Raw genomic sequence first — 17516 nt, forward strand, 5'->3', positions numbered from 1 at the left:
TCAAGTCTACGCAGCAACGTTTAGCCTTTTTCATAACAAAAGTGGTAAGAATCCGCCCCCCCCCCCCTTTCCCTTTCGTTACAATTTACAACTCGGTAGCAGTGATGGTTATAATGGGGTGGATGCGCTGATCTGAATACAGTCCATACACGCCCGTGCAAGACGTTGAAGTCACAGGGCGGCCATCTTGCTCCTCCCATCTCGCGAGCAGACGAGTGTGTAAACTATACGGTATACGTATAGATTAGATGTATACAGCTCGTACTCGTAGGCAGTTCGTATAGGGGCGGAAGTGGGTTTGTGGCGATTTGGTCACTATTTTTAACAAGTAATTTTTTTTTTTTTAAATGAGGACGTTATGTGCTGCTTTTAAAGACCCCCTTTTTCTTTTATCGCTCAATTCCTTACACCCCAATATTAGATTTGGCAGAGGCATCTTTTGTTGAATTACATTTATAATTCTTTAATTAAAAAATATACAAGTTTCCTCCTGTAAACATCATTAGGCATATCATTTATAAATGTATTTCAGGCAAGTTGTAAAATGTCTGAAGTCCTCTTGTTTATATTTAACAAATTTAAAACGTCATAAATCATGCTGTTTCTACTAATTACTGTCTCAAACGGTCTCCATTTTCAAATGTATAGGATGTGTGCCGAGAAATGTTTCTTGGGAGGAGCAATATGGCTGTCTCGTGACTTCAAAAGCTTTGGCCTATCGGCTATCCAGTCATATTCAGATCAGTGGGTAGATGCCACGGACTTCCGGGTTTCACACATCAGCGCCGTTTCCGTCCACTGCTGGCCGCGTTACAATACTCGCACCCCCCAAACCCGCTCCACCCAACCGCGCGCAGGGCGTCTCAGCTCTCTGAAATGTTTCGGACAACTGAGACAGACACACTACACAGTCGCACCCGGCGACGGGAAAGAGCAACCGAGGGGCACGAGGGCGCAAGCGCAAGCGCTGGGGCGCGGCCCACACGTCACAAACAGCAACCGGAAACAGCGCTGATGTGTGAAACCCAAAAGTCGGAAGTCCCGCCTCCTGCTTGCCATATACCCCGTATATCAAGTGAGCTACCGCACACCGTGTCCCATAAACTGCTGGGCCAATCAACTACCGGTTTGAGACACACTTCTGAAGTAACATTTGCTTCAATAATGTTATATGGTTTTGTTAATAACTAATGATTTGTTTACACTCTAATATGTTCATTATTTCTCATAATAATTAGGAAACAGACAAATATCAATATGCACTTTATTTGGATCAATCTTGGCCAGGGTTTACATTTTGAAAATTCCCTAGGAAATCATAACGTCCCATCACTGGCGGTGAGTTATTTTTAGAACAGTCCTGCGAGCTACTTTTTATGATGGAAATAAGGCGACTATAAAGTTAATCCAATGTTTTTCAATAAGCGGAGAGCTTCCTTTCACCGAGTAAGACCGCCATGGCGACTTGTGCCGTAAGCTCGGAATTGTCAGTCGGGAGACGCTTCAAAACAAATGACTTGGATTGAGATCAAATATGATTGGGACATCTCTAGTAAATATGATAGATTATAACATTTACTACATATGGTACAATCATGTCAATTGTTACATTAGAGTTGATATTCATGTCATGATGCAAATATGCTAGAATGGAAGTGTAAAGAAAGAACACGAAATATGATGTAAATAAATTCCACACACGATATGCTTGTGTGTCATTCCTGGGTGATGCGTTCAGGAACTTTCAAACCACCTGTTCGAGGCACACAAAAAAAGAAAGAAAGAGAGAGTAAAAAACCCATAATCGGGTATTCTCTGCTTATTGTTGTCTTTAATAGTTCAAATCCAGCAGTAAGCCAGCCAAAGCTGTTTGACTCATTTCATCTTGAATATACGGAAACAATAATAGTCTTTGTCTTTACATTGCTGCGCGAAAAATGCGTGGGCGCTTGCAGGTGTTCCTGAACGCGACTGACACCGTCGAAGGCATTGACAGTCCGACTTCCAGACGTCTTGTGAGCATGCGTGTGTTTCTTTGAGCGCTCTCTCTGCCTCTCTGTCTGCTCTTGCTCCCCCGCCGCCACCATTTTTTTTTTTCTTGCTGTGGTTTAAACATCACGTCCCAGCCGTGCTGTGTGTGTGGGCGTGCATGTGTTTGTTTCCAGCCCTCCTCGCCGCCACCACCACCATCAGCCAGGCAGCTCAACTGCGGGCTTTCTTGCTGCATCCACCCCGCTGAAGCAACAACAAGACGATAAAGAAACAAGAGTTGAGAAGTGTCAGCGCACGTCTCGGGTATGCAAACGGCATTTAACATCGTGCGTGCATGCTTACCGCGTGTGTACCCGGTGGTGACGTTGCTAAACCTTGCAGAAAAAAATATGCTGTGGAAGAGTAGCTCGTTAGCTCGACGTGCTAACTTGACACTTAGCATGTAGCTAGGTTAAGGAACGTGGGATGGGGGGTGTCGACCGAGCTCGGGTAGCCGCTTTAATTGTGAACTTTTATCAGACAATCCGCGGACGTTTATGGAGACGTGTTTGTTGAGTCGACTGGAAATGAGAATTTTCGCGCGGATTTTCATGCGGCTAACGTCAACAGCTAGCGCTGAGCTAGCCTCGGCTACGTCACCAGGGTTTTGACGAAACTGCTCGATGACGTCACTCCGGTCAAACTGCTGCCAGCCTGCCACCTTCAAGTGGGACAGACTGTACAGAGCGAGTTTCCATACATGTGGCTCCGACGTGTCTAATTCGTGTGCCGTTTCTTCTTCTTGTTACTCGGCTCAACCACGCAAGCCATTCTTGTTCATGTTTTGCCCACAAAGGGTTGCCTAGTTGACCATTAAAACGAACGAAGCTGTCGTTGCTAAACGATCACAGGTGTCCGCGAACTTGAGTTCTCGTTAGCATTAGCTGCCCACTTATCTCGCTGTCATTTGAGATTATGGTACTAGTTAGCGAGTTAGTAGTGGTTTACATGTGAACGTTTGTTTGTTTCCAAAGCAAAAACAAATGTACATTTGATAATACGCTTGAAGCCTAACCTTTTAAAGACGTTAGTTGCAAGAAGCTGGGCAACGGTGTTTTTAGGTCTCGCGAGATGTGTGACTGACCCCACCCATCATATACATATTTATACAATTAACCGCTTTTCAACACATGTTTATTAATGGTCAAGTCAAGTGTATTTTTTTCTTTTATAGTCAGCTTTGCCGTTATTAAAGTCAAATGTTCAAAAAGTTATTGATTTACATTTTTAGTCCATAATAGCAAAACAATCCAATGCAAACAACATCTGAAGAGATTTATTAAACTTAAATAGGAAAAATAATAAACAATGATAACTTCATTTTTTTTTACCACAGCTTTGTTGATAGAGCCCATTAAGTGCCTGTGTGTTAAAATATAGTTTCTTAAAAATGTAAAACTGGGCTTTGATGAGCTGAGTATAACATCCAAAACCTGCATGACCCCGGCCCTCGAGGACCAGGATTGGGGAAGCCTGGTTTATAGCCTAATGAGCCCGTCTTTGGCCTTTCGCATTGTGAGAATCTATCGGGCTCTGAAAAGTAAAATCAATTCGATGTTGATTGATTCGTTTTTTAAACCCCAGCCCAACCGATAATTGGCGAGACAGATCATTGGTTTATCCTTAGTACTGTATATGAGCAATTTTTTATGCATTAGTTTTTTTATTTGGTGCATCTTATATTCAGTTATGTTGAATAATCCAGAAATGCCTCATAGCCTCTTTTTCAAGGAATTGTTCACTATTTGTCAAGCTGGTGCTTGCCGCGAAATACGCCGTTGCCATCTTGTTGTCATGTTCGCACGACCTGCTGCGGGGGATTACGTTTCCCCTCCCGAGTATCATGCTTAGAAAAGGGGAAAGCTGATTTTTGTCTTGTCCCCCAACAGGAACGGTGAAAAGCGGCGGTCCAGACCACCCTGCTCCGGAGGGCAGCGACAGCAGCAGCTGGCTTCACACGGCGGCATCCGCCCCCATGACTCCTTGAGGTGGGACCCGGCCCCACCGTGGCCCATGCGCTGTACCCGTTTCCCTCCCCGTCCTCCTCGTCCCTCAAGCTGACGCAGAATCCCAGGCACCTCCCTCCCCTCCCCCTCCCCCACCCCCACCAGGTCCCCAGCAACTCGCCGCCGCCCGCCATGGCGCCCGGCACCGAGACGGTCCACTACATCCACCTGCACAACTCCAGCCAGTCGGTGCTGGAGGCCCTTCGCACCCAGCGGCGCGAGGGCCTCTTCTGCGACGTGACGGTGCGCATCCACGACGCCTCGTTGCGGGCCCACGCCTGCGTCCTGGCGGCCGGCAGCCCCTTCTTCCAGGACAAGCTGCTCCTGGGCCACTCGGAGATCTCCGTCCCGCCCCTGGTGCCCGCCGAAACGGTCAAGCAGCTGGTGGACTTCATGTACAGCGGCTCGCTGGTGGTGCTCCAGTCGCAGGCGCTCTGCATCCTCACCGCCGCCAGCATCCTGCAGATCAAGACGGTCATCGACGAGTGCACGCAGATTATCTCGCAGAGGAAGGCGGCGAGCGCGGCGGCGGCGGCGGCTGCTGCGGCGGCGGCGGCGGCAGCGGCCGGTGGGGGGATGCTGGGCGGTGTCCTCCCCAAGCAAGAGGAGCGCGGCGGCGGCGGGAAAGGGAGGGAGAGCGGCGGCAGCTGTTCAGGCGGCGGCAACGGAGGGTACCCCAACTTCCCCAACTTCATGGTGGAGTGCGGCGCCAGTAACATGGGCGGCGAGAGCGGGCCCGGGCCCAGGGTTCCTACGCAAGTATGGAAAGTATGGGAAAAGTATGAAATGTACTTTTTTTTCCTTATTATTTCTTGGTCTGGAAAAAATATGAAAAATATAAACCGTTGCATGGTCTGTTGTTGTTGTTATTATTATTATCACTAATTGGGGCCGGGCCACTTTTTTCAGTTTAATGCAGATTCTGATATTTAGTAGAGTAAAATTTCAACAACTGATTAATTGGCTGATTAATAAAAAAATAAAAAAAACAATGTATAAAAACAAAAATTCACTTTTTATTATTATTATTATTATTTTTTGGGGAAATCAACCCATATTATATAGCAGTGTTTGTTTTTTTAGTTTTTTTAATAGTTTTAGTTTTTAGAACGGCGGCGCCAAATTATTTATTTTTGATGGTGTGGCTGCAACATTTATTTATTTTTTTAACCAGGGTTTAGGAAAAAGATTGGATTGTTTTGTGTGAATATATTTTCCTAACGCGTAGGAACCCTGCGGCCCCATGGAGCAGGCCAACAGCCTGATGGCGCTGGGGGACATGGGCGCGGCATCCCTGTGCGGCGGCGGCGAGGGCCTGGGCGGCGGCCTCATGAAGCAGAGCCCCAGCTGCACGCAGGACGTTCGCTACAAGCTGCGCGACCTGCTGGCGCAGACGGCGGACAACGGGGCCGCCGCCCAAGCCGGCAGCCTGTCGGCGAGCTGCGGCTCCGGCGTGGACGGCGTCGGCCGGGACGGCGTCCGCGGCAACGCCGCCGACCTGGCCGCCGACCTGGTGGGCATGGAGCACTTCAGCGAAGAGGAGGACTTGGATGGCAGGGAGCGCGGCAGGGACGGAGACCGAGACAGGGGGCCCGCCGGCCACAGCCGCAAGCAGAGGCAGCCGCTGAGACTGCAGGTGAGCGCGGGTCGCGGGTCGCGGGTGCCGAGTACCCGAAAGGGAGACTTCTTAGCCATTATGCAAGCATAACGACATTTTGTTTTAGCAGCTTTCGGCTCAATTTAAAAAGGCACATAAACACCAAACTAGACTACATAATAAATAAATAATTAAAAAGTTTGACTTTTGAGTTCAATATGTGAAAATCCACTAAATAGAAATACACTTTTCAAAAACATTGCAGGCATTTTTTTATCGCATTTTTGTACTTTCTACACTGTGCGATGTTAAAATAGATTTGTTCCTTTTTCAACCTCTGTCGATCATGACTTTATGTTAAAAAAAAAAAAAAAAAGACAAAAATAGTCGTGGTGCAACGGATCACAAAAGTCACGGTTCGAATCAAATCACGGATTTGATCCACAGATTGGATCGTTTTCGGATCAGAAAAAAAAATACTTCATTTATTTTGTAAAATACTTTTTCCCATTAAATATTTTTCCCCCAAAACATTTCTAATATAACCCTTTAGGATTTAGGAACACAATTTTAAGGCAGAAACATTCTTATTTTATACATGGTCCATTGTGTAAAATATAGTGTTGTTCCAATACTGGCATCGGCAGAGATCCCGATACTGCATTAAAACTGTGGTATCGGTAAGTACTAACAAGTAACATGCCGATACCATTAATTCTGACACTAATATAAGGCTTTGGATGCAGCATCTTGTGTCTTGCTCATGCACGACATTCACTGATGTGAGCCAAGATATCCTATTGGCCCTTGAATGCTCTGAACCAATGGCAGGACAGCTTTTTCATGTCGAGAAAAAAAAACACGTAGGTATCGGCATCGGTCGATACTGCAAAGCTGGTTATCGGAATCGGTATCGATGGCCAAAATAACGGTATAGACTCTGATGGGTGACCACCGATACCTTATTCTTATTTCAAGGTACTTACGGCGGTAACCGATATCATTATCGGCCGCCCTCCTGCGTTGTTGCCATTAACTTCATGCAATTTTTATGAAAAATAATATATTGGCAAATAGAGGTCTTTGTCATGAAATCTGAGTTTTTCTTAAAACAACAACTTTTGCTCAATAATGAATGACAATATTATCATTTTTTTGTTTGTTCAAGTCTATTATTTGTCAGCATTGTAGATTTGGGGATGGCTAAACATTTAATAAGGTTATTTTCATATTTTATGCAAAAGATCTGATCATATCCCGCAGGGTTCACAAACTTTTGAGCAGTACTGTGTGTTTATATATATAATATTTTTTTTTTTGTTTGTTTTTGTTTTTTTGTTTTTTTGTTGTTGTTGTTTTTTTTTAATTATTATTATTATTATTTTTTTTAATAAAAAAAAAGAAGGAAAAAAAAGAGGGAAAAAATATATATATAATATTTTTAAAAAAAAAACACAACTATCTGTACACAGCGCGAGTACTGTTGCTACCTCTGGTGTGGGTGTCGGGATGGTCGGGGGGTTTCTGGGGGAAGGGTTGCCATGGTTACAGCTTTCAGGCATGCAGAGCTGCATCGCTTTGCTTTTCTTTGCCTCTCGCACCGCATTGGCGCACATGACTGACATGTTGGCGCACAGCGCGCCCCTCTCTGAAAGCGACGGACGTCTGCGCGCTCGCCGTCGGCCATTAATAGACTGATTGTGTCATATGTCACGCGCGTGTTGGCGTCCCAGGTGCTGGGGGGCGGAGGTGAGGGCGTGGTGGTGAAAGACGAGGGCGCGCAGGACGGCGACGGGACGGCCTTCGCCCTGGAGGACGGCCGGCGGGACGGCGAGCAGGGCGGACCCCAGGGAGCCATGGCGGGCTTCGGGCAGGTGAGGGTAAAAAAAGGGAAGCGTTTTTGAGTGTGCGGCGCGCTCGCGCCAAACAGACGGCGCGAGGAGAAGACGCGGCTTGTGCAAACGACACGGCGCGTTATGGAAGAGCTGGAAGAGACAATGACTCACTCCGTAGCAGAAAATCACTTTTATGTCGGTTGGCTTCTTTATCGGGACCAGCGGGCTGCTCACGCGGTGTGGAATGAAAACGGAACTAATGGATTCATTCAAGATAATGATAACAATTTCCCTATGCTTTTATTGAAAAATGAAAGGGATGCACCATAACTGCTTTTGTTCCACAGATAACTTCCTGCTCTTCCACCCGATATCGATGACTGATTAATATTTAAAAAAAAAAAAAAATAGCAAGCTACTAATACAAACAAAACGGACCCCCCAAAAACGATAGCTCAATGCTCGTAACTGCTGATGGGGAAGTTAGTGTGCAAGCGACCTTCTGAGTTTCCACCGCACGAAACAAGAATTGACGAGAAAGTGATGAACATCGCAAAACAATTCTTGCGGAGGATTCAAGCCAGTTTGGACGATGGCGTTTCCCCTCCAGAGTTGCTTTGCTCCAAAAAGGAGGCGCTTTCGTCTTTTGGGATCAACGGCAGTTTGAGGACTCATTACATGCTGTGTGAATGTAGAGGGGGGGGGGGGGGGGGGGGGGGGCTGGTCACGCGAGAAGAAGTAGAAACGGCGTCATTAGTGGTCGGTTTCCAAAAAATGAAAATGGGGAAAGTCTCCCCCCGCCCTCCTTTTGTGATCTGACGAAGCCGCCGCGAGGCAAACAGCAGGAACGCAACACGTTGAAGGAAGAACCTGTGTGACCGGGAGGCCCCCGCCCCCGCCCCCGCCCCTGCCCCCGCCCCCGCCCCCGCCCTCGCCCTCCAGTCAAACACGCCCTGATCTTACATCTCACAAGCTTTCTATGTGCTAAGTCAAGACTAAGATCAGATTAGTCAACAACATACAACAAATCATATGCCTCAACGGGGGGGGGGGGGGGGGGTACCTTTGACGCTTTCCAGGCCTTTTAAGCACTGGCGGGAGACCCTGACAAAAAAAATTTGGGGGGTGATAATAATAACAACAATAATGCATTATATTTATAGGCGCCTTTCTCGACACACAAAGACACCGTACAAGAAAAAAAAATAGGTATTTAATTAAAAGCACCTTTTTAAAATAAAATAAAAAGGGAAGGGATGGGGGGTCGGGCTGGGGGCATTAAGTCGGGTAGGCAGTTTTAAACGAGTTTGTTTTGAGTTGTGATTTAAATTGTGTGAAAGACTTTTAGGTTTCTGAGTTGAGGTGGCGGCGAGCACCGAGGCCGAAAGCGCTGCTCGCCGCGGTGGTGAGACGAGCGGCGTGAATCCACTTTTGAGTTCAAAACCAACGTTTTTCTGGATGCTCTTCGGATATTCAAAATATCCCGGGTAAAACTGACCCAACAAATTTTTATTTATTTTTTTGCTATAAAACGTCACTGCCACGTCGCCATGATGCGTCTTCTGTGAACACGAGGTCCGTTGCGCGCATTATGACGTCACAAAAATGCGACACGACCATAGGAGAGGGGAGGGGTGGAGGAGTTGGGCGCAACCACAATAGATGGACCAACGCGGCATGTCTATTATTATCGGCGGATTTCTTCATGATCTGGTTTATCGGTTTGACGTCAAATTGCTGATAATTGTCAGCCACTGATATTATCGTGCATCCCTAGTTTTTGAGTCTTCTTATCAGCAGGCAATTAAAATGATATATTTCGACATATTTGCGTTAAAAAGTCTTAATTATCAGAATGTTTTTGTGGCATAAAGTGCGCGTCAAACTGACCTATTCACGATGAAACTTGTTAAAAAAAAAAAAAAAAGGTTTTATTTAAAATCTTAGCAGCAAAAATGGTTGATGTTTCTTGGGATGTGTTGTTTCAACCTTAAACAAACTGCCGAACATTATTGCCGTTGCTGACAAACCAACCTAATCAGGAGCCCACAACGCCGCACATCACCTTTTTGTTCTTAAAAAAAAAAAAAAAAAAAAAGGCCACTTGACTTCCATTCCTCAGCCGTCTAGAATTCAGCCTGGCCCAAAACTCCCCTCCGAGTTGACAGTGTGCGTCTCCTTTCAAACGAGCGCGGCGCTTGCATGATTTATTGTGCTCGTTTTGAAGGTGCCGTGCGTGCGTGACTGTCGAAAGCCGAGGGGACTCGTCGGACCGCAAGGGATCTGCCGCAGCCGACAGGTTAATTGCTGTCGGCACTAAAAAAGCGGCCTCGGCTCCTAAAACAAGACACCCGGCGATGCGGCCCGACCAGTCCGATGGCAGCGTTCTTTCCGACGTTTTATGCATTTATAATAACCGTTTAAAAAAAAAAAAACACACACACACACAACAACAACATTCCAGGCTGATGCGCACGGGAAAGCTAAAGAATTAAGAGCGTAACTCCGCGGCTCAGACGAGGGCTGCACTCATGGAGGTGAGCGTCCAAAGTTTTCTCGCGCTCGCTTCCCATCCAGCATGGGTTAAAAAAAAAAAAAGAAAAGTCTTGAAAAGGCCGCGCGTTTGATTGCGACCGCATGCGTGTTGTCTTCCAGGACTTCTACGACGAGCAGGGCGTCTTCACCGAAAGTTTCTGGCCGCAGAGCGAGCCTCCTCAAGCCTTGGCGTTTAATCCCAGAGGACGGGTCAGCAAGCCTTTGACTCCGCCCCCAACCTCACAGTCCCTCAACAACCAGGTGCGCGCGCATTTTGATACTGATTATTAATAGTCAAGCTGGCCGATCATTTGGAGCCATTATTAATTTTCACAAAAATTGCCGTCAAAAAACAAACAACTCCAACTCTTAACTTTGTTTTTTTTTAAGCATATGTTTAAGATTTGACAAATATTGCAGTTTTAAATTGGAGGGTTGTTGTTTTTTTTAACAAAGTTCAGTGACCTCCACGGTTATTATAGTTTCGAAATTTTCATTTGAGTTTGTTTTTATTTCTTTTTGAGTTTTTGTTTTTGTAAATTGAGTTAATTTTGATTAGTTTTCAGGGTGGTTCTGTTAGTTTTTTATTAGTTTTAGTTATTTAGAAAATGCTAAGTTTTAGTTTTAATATTAGTTTTTTTTGTTTGTTTTTAATGTGCATTACTTGTGCGACATTTTGGCTTCAGTTTTAAATTGGAGTTTTTTTTTTTTTTTTAACAAAGCTCAGTGACCTCCACGGTTATTATAGTTTCGAAATTTTCATTTGAGTTAGTTTTTATTTCTTTTTGAGTTTTTGTTTTTGTAAATTGAGTTAATTTTGATTAGTTTTCAGGGTGGTTATGTTAGTTTTTTATTAGTTTTAGTTTTAATATTAGTTTTTTTGTTTTGTTTTTAATGTGCATTACTTGTGTGACATTTTGGCTTTAGCCAATGATGCTAGCTAGCTAGCTAGCTCGCATTCCCGGGTTAAAGCCAAACTGTGGCAGGGTTTTGACTTCCTGGACCTGGATTTGCCACCTCTGCTTGTGCGCAATATTTGATAAACACCACGGTAAAGTGAAAAAACAAAAAGTTACTCATTTCTTACCGAGCGTTGCATTTCGTCGTCGCCTCGGAGCGACGTCATCTGAAGGTGCGTTCCTATTGGCTGCTGCTAGATGACGTCACTTCCGTCTGACACTTTCAAACGTCCTTATTCCGGTTAAATAAATATTCTTAGAATCAAAACAATAATCAGCATTTTGGATACTACAGACCAATTCAGTAAGTAAATCATAATCAATTTGAAATGAAGAGATGGAAGTAAAAGTCATTGATTTATTGAAAAAAAAATCATTGATTGATTATTGAGAGTATTGCTGGTCACAGCCCTAATAGTTTTTAAATACTGCAAATAGTGGATTTCAAAAGCAACCAAATGTGACGAGGTGCTCGGCACGCAGCTCCTTTTCCAGTACCCGGTGAGCCAATCGCAGCCGCCGCCGTTCTACATGGGGCGGATGGACACCATGGCGGGGGCGGAAGCCGGCCAACAGGCGGGGCCCCCCGCCCCCCATGACACCGGTGCCGCCCGCCGCCGCCCCCAACGCGGCCGCTTGCTCTTCGGGCCCCTCGCCTTCCTCCCAAGGATCCGAGACCTCCTTTGACTGCACGCACTGTGGCAAATCGTTACGTTCCAGAAGAACTACAGCAAGCACATGTTCATCCACTCCGGTAAGTGCGCAGCGTTCATCTTTTCAGCCCCCCCCCCCCCCCCCCAAAAAAATCCAGAATCAAACTAGCGTAATGATAACGCACTGGTCGTCCCTTGCTTAGCGTGTCTGCGCGTGTGACAAATTGTGGTCCGAGCTCTCGAGCAGCGATGCGCAAAGCGTGCTCGAGTCGTTCCAAAGCAGGAAGTCGATCAATGGAATTTGCTCAAATTCGGCCCTTAAATGTCCAACATGAAACACTATTGCCACCTAGTGGCAGAAAATGACCTCAACACAAAACTCTGACTCACAATGTTTCACACTCCCTTTTAACCGGAACTGTTGCTTGGTGAATTAGTTACTATAAAATGGCGGTATCAGTGAACTGGATGCAACCATATTTGTCCACTTTTATTTGAATTAACAAGAGTATGGAAAAACTTGGAAAATATATTTTATTGTACATTTTGAACAAATATAATGTGCGATTAATTTACGCTTAATCGTGAGTTAACTATGTTGGGTTTTTTTATTGCTATATAAGACTTTTGTGATATTACAACTTTAGCGGTACTTGGTGAGCTGAATTATTATAGTTTTGTAATTTATTTATTTATTTTGAGGTTGTTGTTTTTTTATTCAGGGTGGTTCTTTTAGTTTTTATTAGTTTTAGTTTAAAAAAAAAGCTTAGATTTAGTTTAATTTGAGTTAGTTTCAGTATTTTGTTTTAGTTTAAAAAAATGTTTTATGTGTATTACTTGTGCACAATATTTAATAAACACCATAATAAAATGAAAAGATCACTTCAGTGTGACACACGTCTTTATTTTGGTTAACATTGAAGTAAATAGACTTCAAATCACATTAAAAATCATCCCCAAAGGCTCGTGCGTTAAATGAATTACCAAAGACTAAAACAAAAGGACATTTTCGCTATAATTATAGTTAGTTTTGTAAACATAAAATGTCGTTTCAGTTTTCGTAAAAAAAAAAAAAAAAAAAAGCATTTTCATTTCATTTCGTTAACAAAATAGTTTTTTAAAATTTTGTTTTGTTTTTTTAACTAAAATAACCTTGTTGGTAAGGCTAAAAAAAAGAAAAGAAAAGTTTGAGAAGCCACACGACGTTCCTGCCTGAAGTCATGCGAGAGCCGAGCGTTCCCAGGCTCGGGAATTAACTGTGCTCCGTGCGCATTCCTGCCTGCAGGTCAGAAACCTCACCAGTGCTCCATCTGCTGGCGCTCCTTCTCCCTGCGCGACTACCTCCTCAAGCACATGGTGGTGCACACGGGCGTGCGCGCCTTCCAGTGCTCCATGTGCGGCAAGCGCTTCACGCAGAAGAGCTCGCTCAACGTGCACATGCGCACGCACCGCGCCGAGCGCACCTTCCAGTGCAACGTGTGCCACCGGGCCTTCACCCACCGCACCCTGCTGGAGCGCCACGCCCTGCAACACGCCCCCCAGGCCCCGCCGGGGCGCGGCGCCGACATGACCTCGCCCGCCAAGCACAGCCCCCCCTCCATGGGGGGGGGGCCCTCAGGTATGGCCGGGGCGGCCGGCATGGTGGGCGGCGGCATGGCCAACATGCCGGGCCACGGCGCCGCGTCCAATTAGAGCCGCCGGCGGGGACGCGCGTGCCGGGTTCGCTCGGCCCCTCCCCCCCCCGAGCCGGCTGACGGCAGAGGTGGGGGTCGCCAGTCACGTGACTTGACTCGAATTGGACTTGAGTCGAAAGGGACACTTGCCTCATTTGCAGCAGTGAAAAGTTCATATTTTGTCCACAATCAATTTGATAGCTTTATTATTTTTCAGGTACCAATAATACCTTTAAAAAAAAATAATAATAATAATCCTAGGGGGTGGGAATCTTTGACTGTCTCACGATTCGATTCCGATGATTGGGCCTGGGCCTGCGATTCGATTCGGAATCGATTTGATTGACAATGATTTCTGCCTCGAATTATAGATGTGCAAAGAATCCTCATGATCTGCTCCAGTCGGACTCGCTAATGCTAACTAGCGCGCTACTCGCGGCACTTTTTTAGTAGGACCTCCAACCAACACGTTTAATTAAGAGCCACTGACTTGACTCGAAAACCCTCAAAGACTTACTTGCGTATATCAGCTCGTTTCATGTCAACTTGGCTCACTAAGTTGTATGTTGAATATGTAGTTAGTTGAGCAGTTCGTAAAGTTATAGACAATATGGAGACGCATTCTGGACCTTTTACACAACAAACGTCACGACTGCCGCCTCGTCAAAGTACAATTTGAGTGCAAAGTGGCTACGATTGTACGACGCGACTCGACTCGACTCGACTCGACTCGACTCGACTCGACGCGACGCGACTCGACGCGACGCGACGCGACTCGACGCGACGCGTCGACTCGACTCGACTCGACTCGACTCGACTCGACTCGACTCGACTCGACTCGACTCGACTGGCAGCAAACGAGACTTCCCAGCATGACTCGCACATCTGTGACTTGGCGGCGCTCCCGCCTCTGCCCAACAGTCCGGCAGCTTCCGTCGGGGCTCCCGCAGAGGCTCTTTTGGAACCCAACGCACAACCGGTCACAAGCGTATTTCCTCATCTTCACTCTCCTTGAGCCCGCGCGGCCAACAACCTCACAGTATTAAGCTACACTTGAACACTTGCGCAAAAAAGCCTGTGCGGGAACGCCGTCCTTTTGGGGCGTCTTCGGTGAGGGGCGGGCGTTACGGGTGCGGGTGGGGCGGGGATGTTTACGGGGCGGGGGTGTTCTTGAGAAAGCTCTGAGGAGATTATTGCAGTTGGTTGGAAAGGCTTCATTCACAATCACTTCATTTGCTCTCGAAACGCGACGCCGGCCCCCGCCACCCCTTTACCCGCTGGAATGACCCGGAACAATTGACGATTTCTCTCGTCTTTTCATCAAAGGTTGGCTGATTATCATCGGTTTCATCAAAAGAAGACATTTGCAAACATCTGTTTTTACTTTGGAAGACAATGACCGAATCGGGAATATTCTACGAGAGTGGTGGGCAAACTCGGCCCAAGGGCCGGCGTCCCGCAGGTTTCGGAGGTTTCCCCGCTCGCTGATGAGCTGATCATATATCAGCTGTGTTGGAGGAGGGGGACGACCAAAACCTGCAGGACTCCGGCCCTCGAGGACCGAGTGCGCCCACCCCTGTTTTACAACATCAAGCCACCTTTTTTTAAATCACGATATGAATATGAAGTACAAAATCACCAGCAATCACTGGTTAATAAACGGTAATCAGGGAAAGAATAGTCGATTTGAATAATCCATACTAAAAATATTGCGTGGTGACGGCAGAAGCCAAACCTGAAAAGAAACGGGAAGTCTGCCATTTTGGTTGGACGTGGCCATTAAAGCTCACATTTCCGAGGCTCCTTCAACTTATGATTTTGTCTCGATTTCTACCAAATCAGAGCATGGCTTTTTTTTTTCTTTTCTTTTTTCTGACCCTGAAACCAGTTTCTCAAACCGCATGAAATTTGATAGACTTGCCAACCGTTAGACCTCAAAAAAGACACTTTTGTTTCTGGTTTGAAGGTTCCAGGTTCCACACGTCATGTTTTTTTTGTTAAGCGGGCCGAGAGGTAAACAAACCATGGCGAATTTTGCTTGATTGCCGTTAAACGTGAAAGTTGCAAAATGGTCCATTTTGTGGACGTTTCAGGACCCCAAATGCTCTCTGGGACTTAAATGAGTTGATTGTGAATGAAATCAGGAAGTAGGAGGACGGAAACCATCACCTTCCTCCATCAAGACCCTTTGGTCACAGTTCCCACGGGCGTCGACTTGGCTCCCCCCCCCCCCCCCCCCCCACGATCAAATACCTCAAAATAGGATGGACTCCAAATAGGAAATGTTTGGGAAACATTTCAAACTTATATTACACACGCACACACACAAGCTACAATTACCTCGGCGGTCCAAAGACAGGCTTTTTGTGTCATATTGAAGCTACAACAGTTTAAAGCTTAAAAGACGGATCCGTTTACATTTGAAAAGTACTTCAGTGTAAAAAAAAAAAAGAAAAAAAAAAGAAAACAGCGATACAAGCGCTCACTTTGAAGCGCTCACTTTGCTCTTTGTTTGCTTTTGTGATGCAGAAGTTAAAAAAGAAAAAAAAAGAAAAAAGCTTTTTAACGTAAAAGCCATTGAGAGGAAGTGAAAGTCGGTGGGAAAACTTTGACAAATCAGTGATTTCTATCAGGATTATATATATATATTATTAAAAAGAAATAATGAATGTTTGGTTGTATTTCGGGGCTTTTCGATGTTTATTGCTCTCCTTGAGGCACAATTTTTTTTTTAGATTTTTATTTTATTTTTTTTTTAGTCAAACTAAAACCGAATCATGAAATTGTACAATCGCCCCTCAAAGAGTTTTTGACCAAGTCAAAAAATGGTGATAATGTCAAGTTATCACATTAATATTTATTGCAATTTGATCTCTATGCACACTTAAGTTTGCACATCCTGTTTCTTCGAGCTAGATGTTGTCGCCCCCCCCCCCCCCCCCCAACCATTTGGCCTCTCCCCCCCCCCCCCCCCCTCCCATGCCAGACTTGAATCAAATGATTTTCCTACACAAAGATCTTGTGGTGAGCTCACTCTAAAGATTTGACATGAAATGTCCTCGTGGCGAAGACGATGTTGTCACGTAATAAGCTAAATGTCCACTTTGAACGCCAAACCTCTGGTGCTTTTTTTTTTTTTTGTGATGGGGGGGGAGGGGTTGTTATTGTTGTTATTATTGTTGTTGTTTGTGTTCTCTCTCTCTCTCTCTCTCTGGACATATTTACCTCATTTTGCCAGCTGCCAACAACACGCAGGCGGCGCTCTGCTCAGTCGACTTAACAGTGTTTTGAATTGATTTTTGTTTTTTGGATTTGATTTTTTTCCTCAGCAGCAGAAGTGGTTGTGGTGCATTCAAGGACCCGTGTACAGTACTGTAACATGTCGGCGCTTTGTGACGTACTGTGTGATGCCTTTTCTGTTCTTCTTCTTCTTCTGGGATGTTTTCTATAAGAAATCCTTTGGATGAGCATTGGCGGTTTTATAAACTTGTCATCCTTTCAAAAAAAAAAAAAAAAAATCCCCCCCGAAATAAAAAAATAATAAGAAAAAAGCAAGCTGATCTTTTCTGTACAACAAAGGCTAAGAGGCATGATTTTAACCTTTTTCTGACAACTTGTAGATGTTGTAGTGGATGACTTTAATTGAATTTGAAAACTGATTGAGTGATTTCAAGGATTTCTTTCTCCAATTAAACGTCTTCTATGACTGATTTCCCCTCGTCATTAATTTTGTGTTTGTGTGTGACTTGAACAAAAACAATGTACGGGAAGTACTCGAGTTACGACGGGATTCCGTTCCGACGCTGGCGATGTAAAGCGAATTTCGACTTAAGTCGGGTTTCACCGTTAAAGTAAATATTTACATCAAAATACTTTGTACAGTAATTAAAAAAAACAAACATATTTGCGCGACCAAGGTGAGCAGGGAACAACATTTAGTGTTTCCGCGCGGACGTTCACTGCTGACGGACGGCAGAGCGAAACTAAATCAAGCTGAAACACGGAAATGTGACGGACCTGCGAGATGGACGGCTAAAAAAAAAGTTCATCTCGTCTTCGTGTTTTTTACTTAAGACAAAACGAGGTTTTTCGTCATACTTTGACTACTTTCTCGTACACTCAACTGACAGTTGAGACGCGTCCTTTTTCAGGACACGTCTCAACTTGTCTGTCCGACATCTTGTGAGCAAGACGACGTTGGGCTTCCGATGCTGGAGATAACGCAAC

At 45.3% G+C, this 17516-nt stretch overlaps 1 pseudogene across 1 annotated transcript; it reads left to right on the forward strand.

The window, feature by feature from the left end:
• Nucleotides 1–1995: 1995 nt before the first annotated feature.
• LOC147169145 (uncharacterized) lies at nucleotides 1996–16999 on the forward strand (annotated as a pseudogene). The gene is made up of 7 exons (XR_015095848.1): nucleotides 1996–2295; nucleotides 3921–4805; nucleotides 5266–5673; nucleotides 7368–7508; nucleotides 10125–10265; nucleotides 11447–11717; nucleotides 12902–16999. The product of XR_015095848.1 is annotated as an uncharacterized LOC147169145 (transcript).
• The last annotated feature ends 517 nt before the right edge of the window (nucleotides 17000–17516 follow it).

This window comes from Leptonotus elevatus, chromosome 8 (genome assembly GCF_054856555.1).
Source record: "Leptonotus elevatus isolate MCC_2025b chromosome 8, RoL_Lele_1.0, whole genome shotgun sequence".
NCBI lineage: Eukaryota > Metazoa > Chordata > Actinopteri > Syngnathiformes > Syngnathidae > Leptonotus > Leptonotus elevatus.